The 18,264-nt window shown below is 46.9% G+C and overlaps 1 protein-coding gene across 7 annotated transcripts in view; it reads right to left on the reverse strand.

The window, feature by feature from the left end:
* Positions 1-18,264, reverse strand: part of ZBTB7C (zinc finger and BTB domain containing 7C) — a 352,767-nt gene that overhangs the window by 306,587 nt on the left and 27,916 nt on the right. The window lies entirely within an intron of this gene.

Below are 18,264 nucleotides of genomic sequence, written 5' to 3' on the forward strand. Positions count from 1 at the left end.
TCAAGTATGTAGTACACCGCTCTGGGCTCCTTGGAGGAAGAGCGGGATATAAATGTAAAAATAAATAAAATAAATAAATATGGCCCACAGCACCTCCAATGCATTCCAAGTTCTCTCTGAGGTCTAGGAAGCCATTGCCCTTAGTTAGGCCAAAGGTCTGCCTCACCAAGGCAGAAGAAAGAGGCATGGGAGGAGAGCTGGTCTTGTGGCAGCAAGCATGAGTGGGCCCCTTTGCTGAGCGGGGTCTGCCCTGGTTTGCATTTGAATGGGAGACTACATGTGTGAGCACTGACAGATATTCCCCTTGGGGATGGGGCCACTCATCTGCTTGCCTGCAGAAAGTTGCAAGTTCCCTCCCTGGCATCTCCAGAGACGGCTGGGAGAGACTCCTGCCTGCAACCTTGGAGAAGTTGCTGCCAATCTGTGAAGACAATACTGAGCTGGATGGACCAATGGTCTGACTCAGTATATGGCAGCTTCCTATGTACCAAGGATTAAGAGATGCTGACACTCCTGTTTCGGTGGCTGGGTTTTGGAAAGCCAAAACTCCTGCTTATACTCTTGGGATCCCAGGACACAGTCAAACAAAAGCATGCACATGTATTATTGTGTCATCATTTTCAAGTTATACATGTTTATGAGTAGACAATGTGCCAGATGGTGAATGTGACTAATAGAAGTAGAACTGATAGCTTGGTGTTAAATTAATGTGGCGTTCCAAGTGAAAGAGGATGGATGTGCTAGGCAGGAAGACTAGCCCTTCAGCCCATTTCACTTTGACATATCTGGCACCATAATTAGCTTGTGGCAGGTAACCCTGACACATACCCAATGGAAAGAATAAAGGTGAATACAATCCCACATGCAATAAGAAGAGAACAAGTAGGGAAGCAGAGCTGGTCTTGCAGTAGCAGGCAAGAATTGTCACTGTTGCTAAGCAGGGTGTGCTCTGGTTTGCATTTGGATGGGTGACTAACTACATGAGAGCACTGCCTGCCCCAAGGGAGATGAGGCCATAGCTCAGAGGAAGGCATCTGTTTTTCATGCAGAAGGTCCTGGCATCTCCTGGTTGGGCTGGGAAAGACTGCTGCCCAAACCTTGGAGAAGCCGCTGCCCATCAGTGTTGTGGACAACACTGCGCTAGATGGACAAAGGGTCTGACTTGGTATAAAGCATGCTTGGTTTCTGTGCATCTTCTTTCTGTATATAAAACAGATCACCTCTACAAGGCCATGCCCCTTTCCTTGATTCTCAAAAGCTGGCAGATATGCAAAAAGCACTATCTTGCCTCTAGGCATCACCCATGCCTTAAGGCTTCTTTCCCAGAAGAGACAATGACTCAGTTCGGAAGTAAGGCCAAACCCTAGTTTGGGATTACATGAACAGACCTTGGACTTGTGTAGGCCCTCCTCGCTTGTTTGTTCTACTTAATTAGTTACTTCTTGGATAGCTAAAACTGGAGGCAAACATACCCAGGCTAAACACACCTCCAGGGTAGAGAGTGTTCAGCCTCTCTTTCTCTCCCTGGATTTATTATTCATTACACTTGCATCTCACTTTCCCTGAGAGCCGAGAGTGGCATAGTATCTTTCATGAGCCTGCCTGAATGTCACAGTCATAATCAGAGGCTCTCTTCTGAACAGGGACACATCTAGGTAATTTCAAGGTCTGGACCTAATGGCATTATGGAGAGGCCCTTGTTACGTGGGGCCCAGGGCAGACATGAGGGCATGTATGCTGTTGCTTCTGTGAAGAAATCTTTGTACATGTTCAGAGGCTCTCTCATCCTTGATATTTGTTCATACCTTCCCTCTTACTGTGTGTCCAAGCTGAATACCTAATTAACCCACCCAACATTAATGTGCATGATCTCAAAGCTCCTTTAGAATACATGGCAAGAGAAAATTATGAAAAAATATTTGTTTTTACAAGAAACTGAAGATAAGTACTCCTCGCACACAAGACCAGCCAGCTTTAAAAACACAATAAAATTTTCAAGTCCTGCCTCATTTATGGCTCAAGGCTATTGTCGGGTTAAGGGGGTGATAAACTTTTGACAAAGGAAACAATTAGCAGCTTTAAGATGCACAGAGGACAAGTGAGCTACTCTGCAAATGGCTTTTGTGTGTGGTTTAAAAGGCTTGTTTCGTGTTCATTGAGAACCTTGATTTTAAAGACTGGGCTTTTGGCCAAAGAGCAAAAAAATGCCACTGCCTTTTCGAGTGAGGTGGCCAATGGCCAACTGGTCCATGTGCCAGGCCCACAAATTTTGGCCATTGGTACATTGGTACTATTTCAAGAGCCACCTAATGGCACAGTGGGAAAATGACGACTAGCAAGTGAGAGGTTGCTGGTTCAAATCCCCGCTGGTATATTTCCCAAGCTGTGGGAAACACCCTATATCGGGCAGCAGCAATATAGGAAGATGCTGAAAGGCATCATCTCATACTGTGTGGGAGATGGGAATGATAAACCCCTCCTGTATTCTACCAAAGACAACCACAGGGCTCTGTGGGCGCCAGGAGACGTCAACACCAACTCGACGACACGCTTTACTTTACCCCACTAGAAATAGGAAATAGGCAATAGCATTGCCTTCTCTGTGTTACTGTACCTTATTTATCCCTAACCCCAAACAATTAGGGTAAAATCACAGTCATTTTTGCACAGAGGAAAGGGTTACAGCTGGGGTAGGCAACCTTGGCTCTCCAGCTGTCGTTGAACTATAGCTCCCATCATTCCCCAGCACAATAAATTGTGGTGGGGGTGATGGGAGTTGTAGTTGAACAACACTTGGGAGAGCCAAGGCTGCCTACCCCTGGGTTAAGGTAAGGGTTTCAGTATCAATGAACAAACAGCTGAAGGTGAAGGCCCAAGAGCATAGTGAACAGGGATAGCGAACAGAACGTAGGAGTTTTGCAAGAGTTTAGCGCGAAGTGTGCAGGGGAGCCTAGAACAAGCCCCTGTGATCACAAGGATCACAAGGAGCCTGGTGGAGAAGAGAACGTAAGTACATAACCCTCCCTCGTATCCCTCATATTCTTGGGAAAGGTTGTTTGGACAGTTAAATAGCTGACCATTACAGCTGAGACCTATCCTTCTAATAAACTATCTAATGAAGGGACAATAAGCTCCCTAAATACTGTAAACAGCCAACAAAAACAGTATGAAGATAGAAGGTCAGCAGGGGAAGGGGCACTTCCCAGTGTATTGCACAGAGTGCCACATGTATGACTATTTGCCCCATGGGCAGAAGTCAGGGATGTGTGCTCGGTGCAAGGAGCTCCTGGCTCTCCGTTCCCTCGAGACCAAGGTGGCAGATCTGGAGAAGCTCAGAGAGACAGAGAGGCATGTGGATGAGACCTTCAAGGATGTGATAGAGGCATCCCACTCCAGGGCTGGTAGCTTCTCTGCTGTCAGGGAGGATGAAGGTCTTGGGCAAGGAGGACATCGGTCTGAGGAAGAGGGAAATGCTCCTTTAGAAGGGACCCCTTCCGCGGATGAAAAGCCTATATCCTCTCGCACAGGGGATACTCCTCTGGGGGGCGCCTCCTTGTAGTGGGTGATTCAATCATTAGAGGGATAGAGAGATGGGTTTGTGACCCGCGTGTTGACCGCACGGTGACTTGCCTGCCTGGTGCGAAGGCTGCGGACATTACGCAGCGTCTAGACAGGCTCCTAGGCAGTGCTGGGGAGGAGTCAGCTGTCATGGTGCATGTCTGCACCAACGATGTGGGGAAATGCAGTCGGGAGGTCCTGGAAACCAAATTTAGGCTGATAGGTAGCATTTTGAAGTCCAGGACCCCCAAGGTAGCATTCTCAGAAATGCTACCTGTTCCACGCGCAAGTACAGTGAGACAGGCAGAGCTGAGGGGTTTCAATGTGTGGATGACACGGTGCCGGGAGGAGGGGTTTAGATTTGTTAGGCACTGGGACACATTTTGGGGCAAGCAAGGCCTGTACAAAAGGGACGGGCTGCACTTGAACCAAGATGGAACCAGACTGCTGGTGCTTAAAATCAAAAAGGTTGCAGAGCAGCTTTTAAAATGACACCTGGGGAACAGCCGATGGGAGCTGGGCAGTATCCCATTTGGCACAAGCCATCCTTTAAAGTGTGAGGCTGCAAAGAATTCAGATAAAACAGAAGGGGACAGAGCAGAACCGCATAAAGAGCAGATGGGAGCCTGTGCCAGCAGGTCAAAGAGTCAAAAGAATAGCATACATCAGGGGAGAGATTCAGCATATCCCTGCTTATATGCCAATGCCAGAAGCCTCCGAGCCAAGATGGGTGAGCTGGAGTGCTTGGTTGCTAATGCAGAAATAGATATAGTGGGCATAACAGAAACATGGTGGAACAGTGAGAACCAGTGGGAAACTGTTATCCCTGGGTATAAACTCTATAGAAAGGGCAGGGAGGGGTGCCTTGGAGGAGGGGTAGCACTGTATGTTAAAGAAGGGATAGACTCTAACAAGCTAAAAAACCTAGGTGGACTGGAGTCCTCCACAGAAACCCTGTGGGCGACTATACAAGGCCGGAAAGGGAACGTGCTACTGGGGACGTGCTATCGCCCTCCGGATCATAATGCCGACAGTGACTGGGAGTTGCAGGAGGAAATCAGGGAGGCGTCAAGGAGAGGCAGGGCTGTAATTATGGGTGACTTCAATTACCCACACATAGACTGGGTAAATTCACAGTCAGGGAAAGACAAAGAGGTCAAATTTCGAGATACGCTAAATGACTGTGCCCTAGAACAGTTGGTCATGGAACCGACCAGAGAGAAGGCGACCTTGGTTCTAATTCTGAGTGACACCCAGGACCTGGTGCATTATGTCAGTGTCATCGACCCTTTAGGGAACAGTGACCACAGTGCCATCAAATTCAGCATACATGCAGGGAGAGAATCACCAAGGATGTCTAACACAGACATTTTGAATTTCAGAAGAGGAAACTTCTCCAAAATGAGGAGTATGGTGAAAAGAAAGCTGAGGGGGAAAATCAGGAGAGTCACTTCACTCCAGAGTGCATGGAGTTTACTCAAAACCACAATACTAGAAGCCCAGTTAGATTGTATACCCAAAAGGAGGAAAGGTACCACTAAGTCCAGGAGGATGCCAGCATGGCTAACGGGTACCATCAAGGAAGCCATAAAAGGGAAGAAGACTTCCTTCCAAAATTGGAAGGCCTGTCCAAATGAAGAGAACAGAAAGGAACACAAACTCTGGCAAAAGAAATGCAAGGTGACAATAAGGGAGGCAAAAAGAGAGTTTGAGGAACATTTAGCCAAAAGTATCAAGGGGAATAACAAAAACTTCTTTAAATACATCAGAAGCAGGAAACCTGCCAGGGAGGCAGTTGGACCATTAGACAATGAGGGAGTGAAAGAGATTATTATGGAGGATCTGGAGGTTGCAGAGAAGCTGAATGAGTTCTTTGCATCTGTCTTCACGGCAGAGGATACTGAGCATATACCTGTTCCTGAACCAGGCTTTTTAGGGATGGAGGCTAGAGAGCCCAGTCAGATAGAAGTGACAAGGGATGATGTTCTAAACTGTCTGGAAAAACTGAAAGCTAACAAATCACCAGGGCCGGATGGCATCCATCCAAGAGTCCTCAAAGAACTCAAATGTGAAATTGCCGACCTCCTTGCTAAAATATTTAACTTATCCCTGAAATCAGGCTCTGTACCAGAGGACTGGAGAGTTGCAAATGTAACACCGATTTTCAAAAAGGGATCCAGGGGCGATCCGGGAAATTACAGGCTGGTTAGCCTAACGTCCATTCCAGGCAAATTGATGGAAAGCATCCTCAAGGATAAAATTGTAAAGCACATAGAAGAACAGGCCCTGCTAGGAGGGAACCAGCATAGCTTCTGCAAAGCTAAATCTTGCCTCACAAACTTTTCGGAGTTCTTTGAGAGTGTCAACAAGCGTGAGGATCAAGGTGATCCAGTTGACATAGCATACTTGGACTTCCAAAAAGCTTTCGACAAAGGTCCTCATCAAAGACTCCTGAGGAAACTTAGCTGTCATGGGATAAGGGGACAAGTACATGTGTGGATTGCTAACTGGTTGAAAGACAGGAAACAGAGGGTAGGGATAAATGGAGAGTTTTCACAATGGAGGGAAGTAAGAAATGGGGTCCCCCAGGGATTTGTACTAGGACCGGTACTTTTTAATTTATTCATAAATGATCTAGAAGCAGGGGTAAGCAGCAATGTGGCCAAATTTGCAGATGATACCAAACTCTTCCGGGTAGTGAAATCCAAAACGGATAGTGAGCAGCTCCAAAAGGATCTCTCCAAACTGGGGGAGTGGGCGACAAAATGGCAAATGCGGTTCAATGTTAGCAAGTGTAAAGTGATGCACATTGCGATGAAAAACCCCAACTTCAAGTATAAGCTGATGGGATCCGAGCTGTCGGGATCCGAGCTCCTGTTCGATCCAGGAGAGGGATCTTGGGGTCGTGGTGGACAGCTCGTTGAAAGTGTCGACTCAATGTGCGGCAGCTGTGAAAAAGGCCAATTCCATGCTAGGGATCATTAGGAAGGGGATTGAAAATAAAACGGCTAACATTATAATGCCCTTATACAAAACTATGGTGCGACCACACTTGGAGTACTGCGTACAATTCTGGTCACCACATCTTAAAAAGGACATTGTTGAAGTGGAGAAGGTACAGAAGAGGGCAACCAAGATGATCAGGGGCCTAGAGCACCTTTCTTATGAGGCAAGACTACAACACCTGGGGCTTTTTAGTTTAGAAAAAAGACGACTGCGGGGAGACATGATAAAGGTCTATAAAATCATGCATGGTGTAGAGAAAGTGGAGAGAGAGAAATTCTTCTCCCTCTCACACAACACTAGAACCAGGGGTCACTCCATGAAATTGATTGCCAGGAGGTCTAGGACCAACAAACGGAAGCACTTTTTCACACAACGTGTGATCCACTTGTGGAACTCTCTGCCACAGGATGTGGTGACAGCCAACAACCTGGATGGCTTTAAGAGGGGTTTGGATGACTTCATGGAGGAGAGGTCTATCAATGGCTACTAGTCGGAGGGCTGTGGGCCACCTCCAGCCTCAAAGGCAGGATGCCTCTGAGTACCAGTTGCAGGGGAGTAATGGCAGGAGAGAGGGCACGCCCTCAACTCCTGTCTGTGGCTTCCAGCGGCATCTGGTGGGACACTGTGTGAAACAGGATGCTGGACTAGATGGGCCTTGGGCCTGATCCAGCAGGGCTGTTCTTATGTTCTTAACAGTTGTACTCTCTTCATGGGAGAGGAGAGCTGGTCTTGTGGTAGCAAGCATGACTTGTCCCCTTAGCTAAGCAGGGTCCGCCCTGGTTGCACATGAATGGGAGACTAGATGTGTGAGCACCGTAAGATATTCCCCTTAGGGGATGGAGCCGCTCTGGGAAGAGCATGTAGGCTCCAAGATCCCTCCCTGGCAGCGTCTCCAAGATATGGCTGAGAGAGATTCCTGCCTGTAACCTTGGAGAAGGCGCTGCCAGTCTGGGTAGACAATACTGAGCTAGATGGACCAAGGGTCCAATTCAATATATGGCAGCTTCCTACGTTCCTATGATTCATCCTTGGAGGACATTCTGCCAATTTCCATTTCCATACCTCTGACAACATCAATAAAGTTTTATTGTTGCTTTTTGTGCTTTAAAAACTTTTAAAAGCTTTTAAACACACCGCTGCCAATCTGGCCACTGCAGGCCCAACGGTAAGGACAATGAAAGAATGAGAGCACATTGAAAGCTTAGTCTTGCAATGCTATCACCTATTTTCCATCTCTAGGGGTGTAGAACTTGTCTTTTGTGCCCTCCCGAGATTTGATGGTGTGTGAAATGAAAGCAAGGTCAGAGACGGGCAGCCTGACCGTCTGTCAAGCTGCAGCTGGGTTGGACAAGCATACCAGACCCAGATTCTGCCTCCAGCTTCAGAACAAGGTAGGAGGAAAATCCCTCCTGCCCTGCTGGGTCTTGAGAGATGAGCAAGCTCCCTGCCTCTTGTGCAATCCAGAGGAAAGAATGGTGGTGTGCAAGGACAAGACAGTGGAGTGGAATCAGGAACATTAACAGTCTAATGAGACAGATATTATGTACAGAGAGGCAAGTGCAGACTGCCTTCAGGGCTCTTGCGGCTGGCTGGTTGTTAGCCCCGCCTCTACTCCGGGACTGGAATACAAGTAACTAAAGCCCCATTCAAAAGCTGGCCTGGATCAAGGAATGGATTTACCAAAACACCACGCCTCTGACCTTGCTTTTCTCTAAAACACAATCAAATATCGGGAACATGCACAGATCCCAAACCAGGGAAGGAGGAGAACAGCCCTATTTAACATTAAAGGAAAGGAAATATTGTGTCGTCAAGTCGGTATTGACTCCTGGCAGCCACAGAGCCCTGTGGTTTTCCTGGCAGAATACAGGAGGGGTTCACCATTGCCTTCTCCATTTGAGATGATGAGATGTATGAGATGATGCCTTTCAGCACCTTCCTATATCGATGCTGCCCGATATAGGAGTTTCCCATATTCTGGGAAACACACCAGTGGGGATTTGAACCAACAGCCTTCTGCTCTCTAAGCAGGTTGCTTATTCAGTGTGCAGAGTGCTTTACATACATTACCCAGATAACATTCAAGGAGTGCTATATAAATGCCAAATATTATTATTCTGGATATTATCCACTGCCCGGGACTCCATGATTTATTACTTATCTCCATCCAATGGGGGAGTGGGAATACTTTAAAATGCATAAGCAGCACAAACAACATCCAGGATAATTCAGATATAACTCACAGGGTAAGAACAGAACCCCTAGTTGTTCCTCAAAGATGCCAGGAGATGGAACCTCTGCTGATGTAGGATAGCAATTGTTATTAAACCGGGGCCGGGGGGGGGTGGCGGGGGGATAAGAATGCAGGCTAAACAATTGTTCTTTGCCACACATCCATCCTTGGCTTCATCACAGAGGCAATTTAAAAGAGCTCAAAGCAGATTAAAAAGAGATGAACTGAAGAGACTTAAAAAACAAATTGCCCAGGCCAAGCAGGGGATGGAGCCCTAGCTCAGTACTAGAGCATCTGCTTAGCATGCAGAAGGTCCCAGGTTCAATCCCACCGGGCCATCTGCAGGTGGGTCTGAGAAAAATTCCTGCCTGAAGCCCTGGAAAGCGGCTGCCAGTCAGAGTAAGCAACACTGAGCCAGACGGACCAATCGTCTGACTCAGTACACGGCAGCTTCTTATGTAACTCCACTGAGAAAAGGAAAGGTTGTGCCGTCGAATCAGCATCGACTCCCGGCACGACCACAGGGCCATGTGGAAACTCCACTGAGGTTAACCCTATTTTCTGAACCCCTGTTCAAAGAAATAAGCAAGCTACATAGGAACAACAGAGAAAGTTGCTTCTACCGAGTCAGACCAGTGTTCCCTCTAAGGCGTGAGTGCGCTCAGAAGTTTTTTTAATATCTGCCCAGTTAATTTTAGATCCCACTCAGGTTGAATCAGGAAGGTCCCATTCTGAATGCACATGCATGCACACTGCCTTGAGAATGCCACCCAGAACAAAACCCATTCTGCACACAGAAGAAAAAAATTAGAGAAAACCCTGAGTCAGACCGCTGGTCCATCTAGCTCAGTATTGTCTACACAGACTGGCAGCGGCTTCTCCAAGGTTGCAGGTGGGAGTCTCTCTCAGCCCTAACTTGGAGATGCTGCCAGGGAGGGAACTTGGACCCTTCTGCATGCAAGCAGGCAGATGCTCTTCCCAGAGTGGCCCCATCCCCTAAGGGGAAGATTTTACAGTGCTCACATATGTAGCTGCCCATTCAAATGCAAACCGGAGCAGACCCTGCTTAGCCAAGGGGACAATTCAAGCATTTATTTATTTCATTAATTATTTATCCAAAAATGGCTCAGGGCGGTTTACACAGAGAAATAACAAATTTCAGTATATGTGCTTAGACAAGAACAGCTCTCGCGCTCTCTCCTTTTTAGTATGTCTAGTAAGCTAGTCACCTGCAGTGTAGTAGTATTGTTGGAACTGTACCAGAAAGTGCAATGCCAAAAGGTGTGGAAGTGATACTGACATCCTCGTTAACCGTGTGGCGGCACTGTGTCCAAAGCGCCTCCATACCATTGAGTAGTCATGGAACAAAGAACATGGGAAGTAGCCTGATAAAAAGTTAGACCATTGGTCCACTGAACTTGTACCTAAACTACCGTAATGGCAGCAGTTCTCCATGTCAGACCATTGGTCCATTTATCTCTCAGTCGTCTGCACTGACTGGCAGCAGGCTTTCTAAGGTTTCAGACAGAAGTCTCTCTCAGGCCTACCTGGAGATTCTCCCAGGGATTTAGCCTGGGACCTTTTACATGCACAGAAAATGTTCTAGAACTACGCAATGGCCACAGCATGGTCCAGAATCATACTGCGCATGCGGGGGGTGGGGGTGGTGCTGACTCCTCTCTTCCCTAGAAGTACTCCCTGAGACCAGGACATCCGGAGACCAGGAGAGCTGGTCTTGTGGTAGCAAGCAGGAGAGCTGGTCTTGTGGTAGCAAGCATGACTTGTCCTCTTAGCTAAGCAGGGTCTACCCTGGTTGCATTTGAATGGGAGACTAGAAGTGTGAGCACTGTCAGATATTCCCTTCAGGGAATGGAGCTGCTCTGGGAAGAGCATCTAGGTTCCAAGTTCTCTCCCTGGCAGCATCTCCAAGATAGGGCTGAGAGAGATTCCTGCCTGCAACCTTGGAGAAGCCGCTGCCAGTCTGAGCTAGATAGACCAATGGTCTGACTCAGTATATGGCAGCTTCCTATGTTCCTATAGGTCCCTGAAGATTGCACAGCTTTCAGGGACCCTCTTCTGGGTTGCAGAGTGTGCTTGCGAGGGAAATTGTTGAAAATTCCCCCCTCCCATGTACGCAGCATGACTTGGGTTACTAAATGCTGCAGAAGCACTTTGCATGGTGTGCCTCTGTACCATTGGTGATGTCAGCTGATCTTCACACATTCACTCAGTACCTCCACATGGGTAAAAGAAGCCTATAACCCCATCTTGAGTGTTTGCATGCTCACTGCACTATGGTCTGGGTCAGGGAGAACAAAGGACCTTGCTGCCTTTCTGCTGCTTCAGGAAGGAGCATACCCTTATCTTTCAGACCAAAAGCAAATTTAAACATGATAATCGCCACCAGAAAGCACTTACCCATGGAGGCACCCCGTGAAGCCCGTATAGAGTTAAAAGGCTCTTAGCCAGCCTACACAGGTACAAGGCTGAGCACCAGGGAAGGTTGTTATTCAGGCAACTGTACATACACAGCCCAAGAAGCTAAGTTGTGCCACAGGAAACACTTGCACAAAGATGGACTTTTGGCACCAGGGTGCTTTCCAGACCGCAGGAGGAAGTGGTATAAAATCCCAAGGCTTTTACCGTAACATTTTGAAGCTGCTGTCAGATTTAACACCACTTCCTCCGAGAGAGAGAGAGAGAGAGAAGGAGGAGGAGGAGGAGGAGGAGGAGGAGGAGGAGGAGGAGGAGGAAGGGAACAAATGGCTTTCCCTTGCCTCCTTTCCCTCTGTGAATCTGCGCATGGCCAACCTTCTTGCCACTCTCTTCCCTTGACTACGGGGCTCACGGTCCGCCACACCTCACCGCTGCATCGGGGCATGGGTGGGGAGGCGCCCCCTCACCTTGACAGTCGCTTCCCACAGCTGTGTCACTGGGTGGACCCCAACACAGTGACAATGAAACTTGCCCCCCGTTTGAGCAGAATCCAGTACTGTGATTTGCACCAGAGCACGGGTTAGGGTTAGAGTTTTTTAAAAAAATGTGGTGAAAAATAGTCTGCCTCTGTGCAATCCTATGCACTCTTACTTGGGAGGAAGCTCATTGAACTGAATCTTTTACTTCTGAGTAAACCTAGAAAGCCTGCAAACTGTTCTCAAAACTTTAAAAAATCAGCTACTATTTTCTCACGCACATAAAACACTTTAAATCTGAAACTTCAATATGATTCGAATACGGGCTGTGGCTGTGCAAATGGCACCTTTCTGTTCCCGTCTGCAAGACAGTGTCAGAATCCAGATCGTACGAACACACACCAAGCCTATATGCTGCAAGGCCATTTTACGTCACCCTCTGGAATGCACCCAGGGTTTCTATGTATTTCTTATGCTGAAAATCTTTAGGATTCTAAATATATTCAAGATGCCTATACTCCAATGCAAACACTTTCACTTCCAAGTTGAGGTTTTGGGGTTTGTTCTTTAAACAGTCACTAATCCTTCCCTCACTCTTTGTTATGTTTTATGTAATTTTATGTCTCATATATGTATAAAAATTCCATCTATAACATTTCTGCAGTCTATAATCAGTGGCTGACATCCAGACTACTCAAGAGTTACTCTAAAGGACTACTTCATTTCAATATGACTTCTCCAGAGTAATTTAGTCAGTGTGTTACCATATTTACCTGATTCCAAGACTAGGTTTTCCCCAAGTTTTTTGAAGTTAGTAATTGGGGAGTCGTCTTAAATTCAGAGTCCTGTCCCTTTCAGGTCAATATAACCTGTAAATAATCTGTAAATAACCTGTATTTAACCTCTAGTTTTTTTAAGGAAATCGACTTAAATTCAGAGTCGTCTTCTACTCAGGTAAATAAAAACGGTATTTTGTTTCACTTCCTTTAATGTGTAGTTATATTTTATCGATACAGGAGTTTTTCTTCTCATGTAACCCCCACCCCAAAATGAAAATGTCACAATAAGTGCTTTTTGGTGGCCATCATTCCTTCAACTGGTCCTCAGAGGAGGATGAAGTACACCATGACTGCATATGCTCAGAAGTGCGTCCTGAAGGAATCTAGAGGGAGCTTTCCTGAGGTAAGGTAAAAGTGTGCCGTCAAGTCGGTTTCAACTCCTGGCAGCCACAGAGCCCTGTGGTTGTCTTTGGTAGAATACAGGAGGGGTTTTACCACTGCCTCTTCCCGTGCAGTATGAGATGATGCCTTTCAGCATCTTCCTATATTGCTGCTGCCTGATATAGTACCAGCAGGATTCGAACCAGCATCCTTCTGCATGTTAGTCAAGCATTTCCCTGCTGCGTCACTTAACCGCTGGCAAATTGGCAGAGGTTGCTGTGGGCTTTGGAGGCAGGGGTGAAAATTCCCCCCTAAATATTTGAGTTTTCCCGCCATTGTTCTGAACTCCCCTCGCTGCCAAACCTATCATATATCTCCCTCCCCCACACACAAAACTGTCTTTCCTCCTCCCACCAAAACAGAACACTGGAGTTGCTCCTCAAGCTTTTCCTCTATCTGCACCCCTGTCAGGAGGCCCTACATGTTCAGAACAGGACAGTGCAAAAAAGGACTAATAATCAGGCAGTTTAATATGCAACAGGATTAGTGTTTGTGTGTGTGTGTCTGTGTCTGTGTGTTATTTTGTGGTCTGTCAGATTATACTGTTATGCTCCTTTGTTCCTTCCACTTCCCTGGAATGGTAAGAGTTTCTTGGGGGCATTTTTTAGATTGTGAGTCCTTTGGGCACAAGGAAGCATCTTTTCCCCCATCTAACCTTATACAAGTTCGCCCGTGTGAGAACTTTTCTGTTGAAAAGTGATATATAACTGAATAATAATAATAATATAAGTTCCAAGCATTTTGAATGCACCTTGGTTTCCTTTGGAAAGAGAGTCACTGTAGACTTATAGTGTCTGTGTAATATTTGGTTTATTTACACAAATATACAGGTTCAGAATGGGATGAAGTTGAGAATATGTCATTCTTAGAAGAAGTTAGTAGCAGGTTACATCAGAGAGGACAAATGTTGCATCCTACATAAGAACATAGGAAGCTAGCTGTCTTATGTCATGTCAGACCATCAGTCCATCTAGCTCAGAATTGTCTACACAGACTGGCAGCAGCTTCTTCAAGGTTGCAGGCAGGAGTCTCTCTCAGCCCTATCTTGGAGATGCTGCCAGGGAGGGAACTTGGAACCTTCTGCATGCAAGCATGCAGGTGCTCTTCCCAGAGCGGCACCATCCCCTAAGGGGAATATCTTACAGTGCTCACATATGATAGTTTCCCATTCAAATGCAAACCAGAGTGGATCCTGCTTAGCAAAGGGGACAATCCATGCTTGCTACCACAAGACCAGCTTTCCTCCCATGCGTCCCTGTCCCAATATACGACAGCCCTCTGCCTTGGCTACCCCATTCCCTTTTAAATTATTCCTTGGGTTTCTCATTAACAACTTATTTGCTCTTTTCACACTGGCTTAACCCACCCAAACCTAAGGTGGTATCAGGTAATCCTACACCTTCCCTTGAGTCTCTGCCAGGATGTAGGATGTATGTGACTCTCTCACATATCCCAATGGCATCCTTCTCCAGCATCGTTCAGGGTCCTTAAGGGAAACTTAACTTAAAAGAAAATGTGCAACTAGCTAATTACCTCGAACTCACAAAAGTATATTGTGCATAAGAATATTAGGGGATCAAAAGGCTTCTCCGCTTCCCAGTTTCACAGTGGCTCTTAACTTTCCCTCCACAACCAATGAAGGACCTAACTAGGGTTGAGCCAAAATAGGGAGCTCCTTCCCACAAAGTATTCTTGCAACCTCTGTTTGGCCAACAGGGGTGAAAATCTGCCTCCTTGGCAGTAGCAATCTCTGCTTTGAAGGAGGCCATCCACACAGCTGCACATAACAGGATCCTTTCTCCCTCTTGGGAAGCACTTTGCCAGGAGGCAGGGATAAATTTAATTTTCCAGTAACCCAACCCACCCCCCACCCCCACCCCACTTTAATATAGTGCTTGTTCTTTCAGGGGGAAAATCTCATACCCCTCAAAATTTATTTAAGTCATTACAATATTTCATCCTGCCTTTCTGTCCCTTTCAGGAACCACCCAAGTTGGCTCATAAAATAGATAATACAACACATATAAAACACCACAACAGGCAACGATCGGTCAAGAACAGTCAGTAAAACAGAATAAAACAGGAGAAGCAGGAACAGTAAAAACAGCAGCAGCAGCACAACCAGCTAAAACCATCAAACCCTGGTCAGGACAACAGCTCACCTGAACAGTAGTATCTTGACTTGGAACCCAAATACAAAAAGAGCAGAACCTAGAGCTGTCCTTGCTAACTGAGCAAGGAGGTACCTTTTAAAGTGGTAATTCTTTTGTACTGAGCAGGAAGAGAGCAACTGGCCCTACCCAACCCCAACACAGCATCCTTCCAGTGTTGTTGGTGTCTACCTTGTGTTTCCTTTTCCTGGGCGCTTTCCAGATTAGCTGCTCAAAAGCAGTCAAAACGTAAAACCTGCAGGGGGACCAGTCTTGCAAAAACTAACAACCCAGAAAAACAACACCTTTTTTTACGCTGGATAAACCATATAATTTATTTGTTTGTTTATTACATTTATAAACCGCCCCATCCAGAGGCTCTGGGCAGTGTACAATAACTTTTACAAAGACATGAAACCCACAATTAAAACAAGCTAAAACAATATAAAAACAATTCAAAAATGATCAAAATTATTTTAAACCAATTAAAATACTTTTCAAAACAACAACACTTTATAAGCCTTGGAAAGCCAGGCCAAATAAATAGGTTTTTAGGGCTCTCTTAAAGGCCGACAGTGAGCCTAAACTGCGGATATCTGCCGGGAGTGCATTCCATAGACCAGGAGCAGCTGCAGAAAAGGCCCGGTTCTGAGTCGCCACCAGACGTACCGGTGGCAACCGGAGACGGACTTCTCCAGATGACCTCAACGAGCGATGGGGATCATACCGAAGAAGGTGCTCTCTAAGATAACCCGGACCCAAGCCATTCAGTGCTTTAAAAGTAATAACCGGCACTTTGTATTTCATCCAGAAACATATTGGCAGCCAGTGCAGCTGTTTTAAGACAGGCATAATATAGTCTCTCCGGGTTACCCCAGAGACCAGTCTGGCTGCCGCATTTTGGACTAAATGAAGTTTCCGAACTACGTACAAAGGCAGCCCCACGTAGAGTGCATTGCAGCGCATTGTCACAGCACTAAATTGCAACAATTAAATTTGAAACAAGGCATCCAACATATGAACGGCACCCTGTGGTCAACATCGCGACTGCAGTGTCACAACAGAGGAAGTGTGGAAGCACACTTCAGAGATACATCCTGACCACGTTTTAGGTCTAATCTGGAAAGCGCCCAGGTCCTCATGTTGGACCTACATTGGTCTTCCTTGAGAGATCTTCCAGATTCTCTTTTACACAACTCTGAATTTAAGATAACCCACTTAAAAAGTAGAAGTTAAATACATGTTATATCTGCATTTACTCAAAAGGAACAGGATTCTGAATTTAAGATGTACTCCTGATTTCTTATATCAAAAAACCTGGGGGGAAACCTAGTCTTGGATTTAGGTAAACACAGTATTTATTTAGCAAGGGGAGAGCAATTGCCCCTATTCAACCCAGCACATCTTTCCAGTGACCATTGCAGAAAGGGTTGAGAGAGAGAGAGAGAGAGAGAGAGAGAGAGAGAGAGAGAGAGAGAGAGAGAGAGAGAAGAATTTGTAAGCCCTTGGGAACAGGGAACCATCTTATTCTTTTTTCTACACAAACTTTGAGAACTTCTTTGTTGAAAAGCAGTACATAAATATTTTAATAAGATAATATTAACTAATAATAATAATAATAGTTCTACAGATCCAGTCTTTAGCTCTGCTACCTGCTGCTGGACAATGGTCACTGCATGTACAACAGGGCAGAAGCGTGCAGACCTCACAATCTGCCTGCATTTACAGCCAAGAGGAAAGGGTGTGGGATGGGTGGTGGCAGTCTTTCGTCAGTGGAGAAGGAGATTTGGATGACAAGGATGTTTAAGCTGGCAGAACTGGTGGGGTGGGGGGAACTATTTGGCCTGTGAGGCTTTCTTGAGACTCAGCAGTGCCACGTAGGAAGACAGTTAGATGGTGACGAGGGAAGCTGATAATTAGAGAAGGTGTGATGATGGTGAAGAGATTTGGGGAGGCAAGATATAAAAGGGTGTTACACGGGGACTGGATGGAAAACTATATTTTTAAATATGAATCAGCTGGGTCCTGCTGCTACACGGTCATAAAAACTGAGGATTTGTCAGGGGAAAATAGGCACTATGATCCCTGGGCATGCGCTGAGTGGGGAGTGAGGCCCTCTGGCCCATGCATGTCTAATGCCCTTGGAATAAACAAACATGACTGCACTCTCACAGACATTTTAGTACATTGTGCACATATGAGCAGTACCAGAAGGATACATGGCAGTCAGGACTGAACTGTTAAGTGCCACTAGGCAGGGGGTACTTAGGAAGCTGCCTTGTATCTGTTAGAAGTGAGAATCTATATATATAATTCTCTAAGGAGCACCCGTGGCTAATCTCATGTGTGGCAGCTCTCACAAGAGTTCGCGAGCATAAGCACCATGGTGATTGGGCACTGGAGGTTCCATAAGCAGATAGGGAGGAGGAGCCTGTGGCACCATGGTGATCAGGCAGTTGTGATTCAATATGCAGATAGGAAGGAGGAGCCTGTGATGGTTAAGGTCAGTTGGAATGCAACTGTTACTGGTCGGAAGATGTTCTTGATTGTAGAGGAGAGAAAAATATATATATGTATACTAGCAGACCCAGCGCAGAACGTCTGTGCCCTCTTCCCCTGAGCGTCTCTGACGCCCACCCGGCCTGCTCCCCGCCCCCAGTTTCTGGCCGGCTTTCAAGCCAGCTCATCCCCTCCCCTTCTGCCACCGCCTCCTCACCCTGGCAGCCGGTCCCACTGCTGCTTCCTCACTGTTGCGGTGCTGCCTCCCCACCATGGCCGGGCGCACTGCCACCACCTCCCCGCCATGGCTGGGCCCTCCACTTCCCTGCCACGGCCGGGCCCGGCGCCGCCTCCTCGCCACGGCCAGGCCCAGTGCCGCCGCCATCTCCCCACCACCGCAGCCGGGCCCGGCGCCGCCGTCTCCCTGCCGCGGCCGGGCCCGCCACCGCCACCTCCTCAACTTGGCTGGGCCTGTCGCTGCCATGAGTCCAGCGAACAGCAGCCAACCATAGCCCAGCCAATCAGGTGCCTCCCTCGCCGGCACGCATAGCCTTGCCACATCCCTACAGCATGGCTGGTGGCTGGCTAAGAGAATTAAGTATAAAGATAGATAGATAGATAGATAGATAGATAGATAGATAGATAGATAGATAGATAGAAGCACAGTGGGCAGGGGTCTGCCAGGA

Source organism: Hemicordylus capensis, chromosome 2 (assembly GCF_027244095.1).
Source record: "Hemicordylus capensis ecotype Gifberg chromosome 2, rHemCap1.1.pri, whole genome shotgun sequence".
Classification (NCBI taxonomy): domain Eukaryota; kingdom Metazoa; phylum Chordata; class Lepidosauria; order Squamata; family Cordylidae; genus Hemicordylus; species Hemicordylus capensis.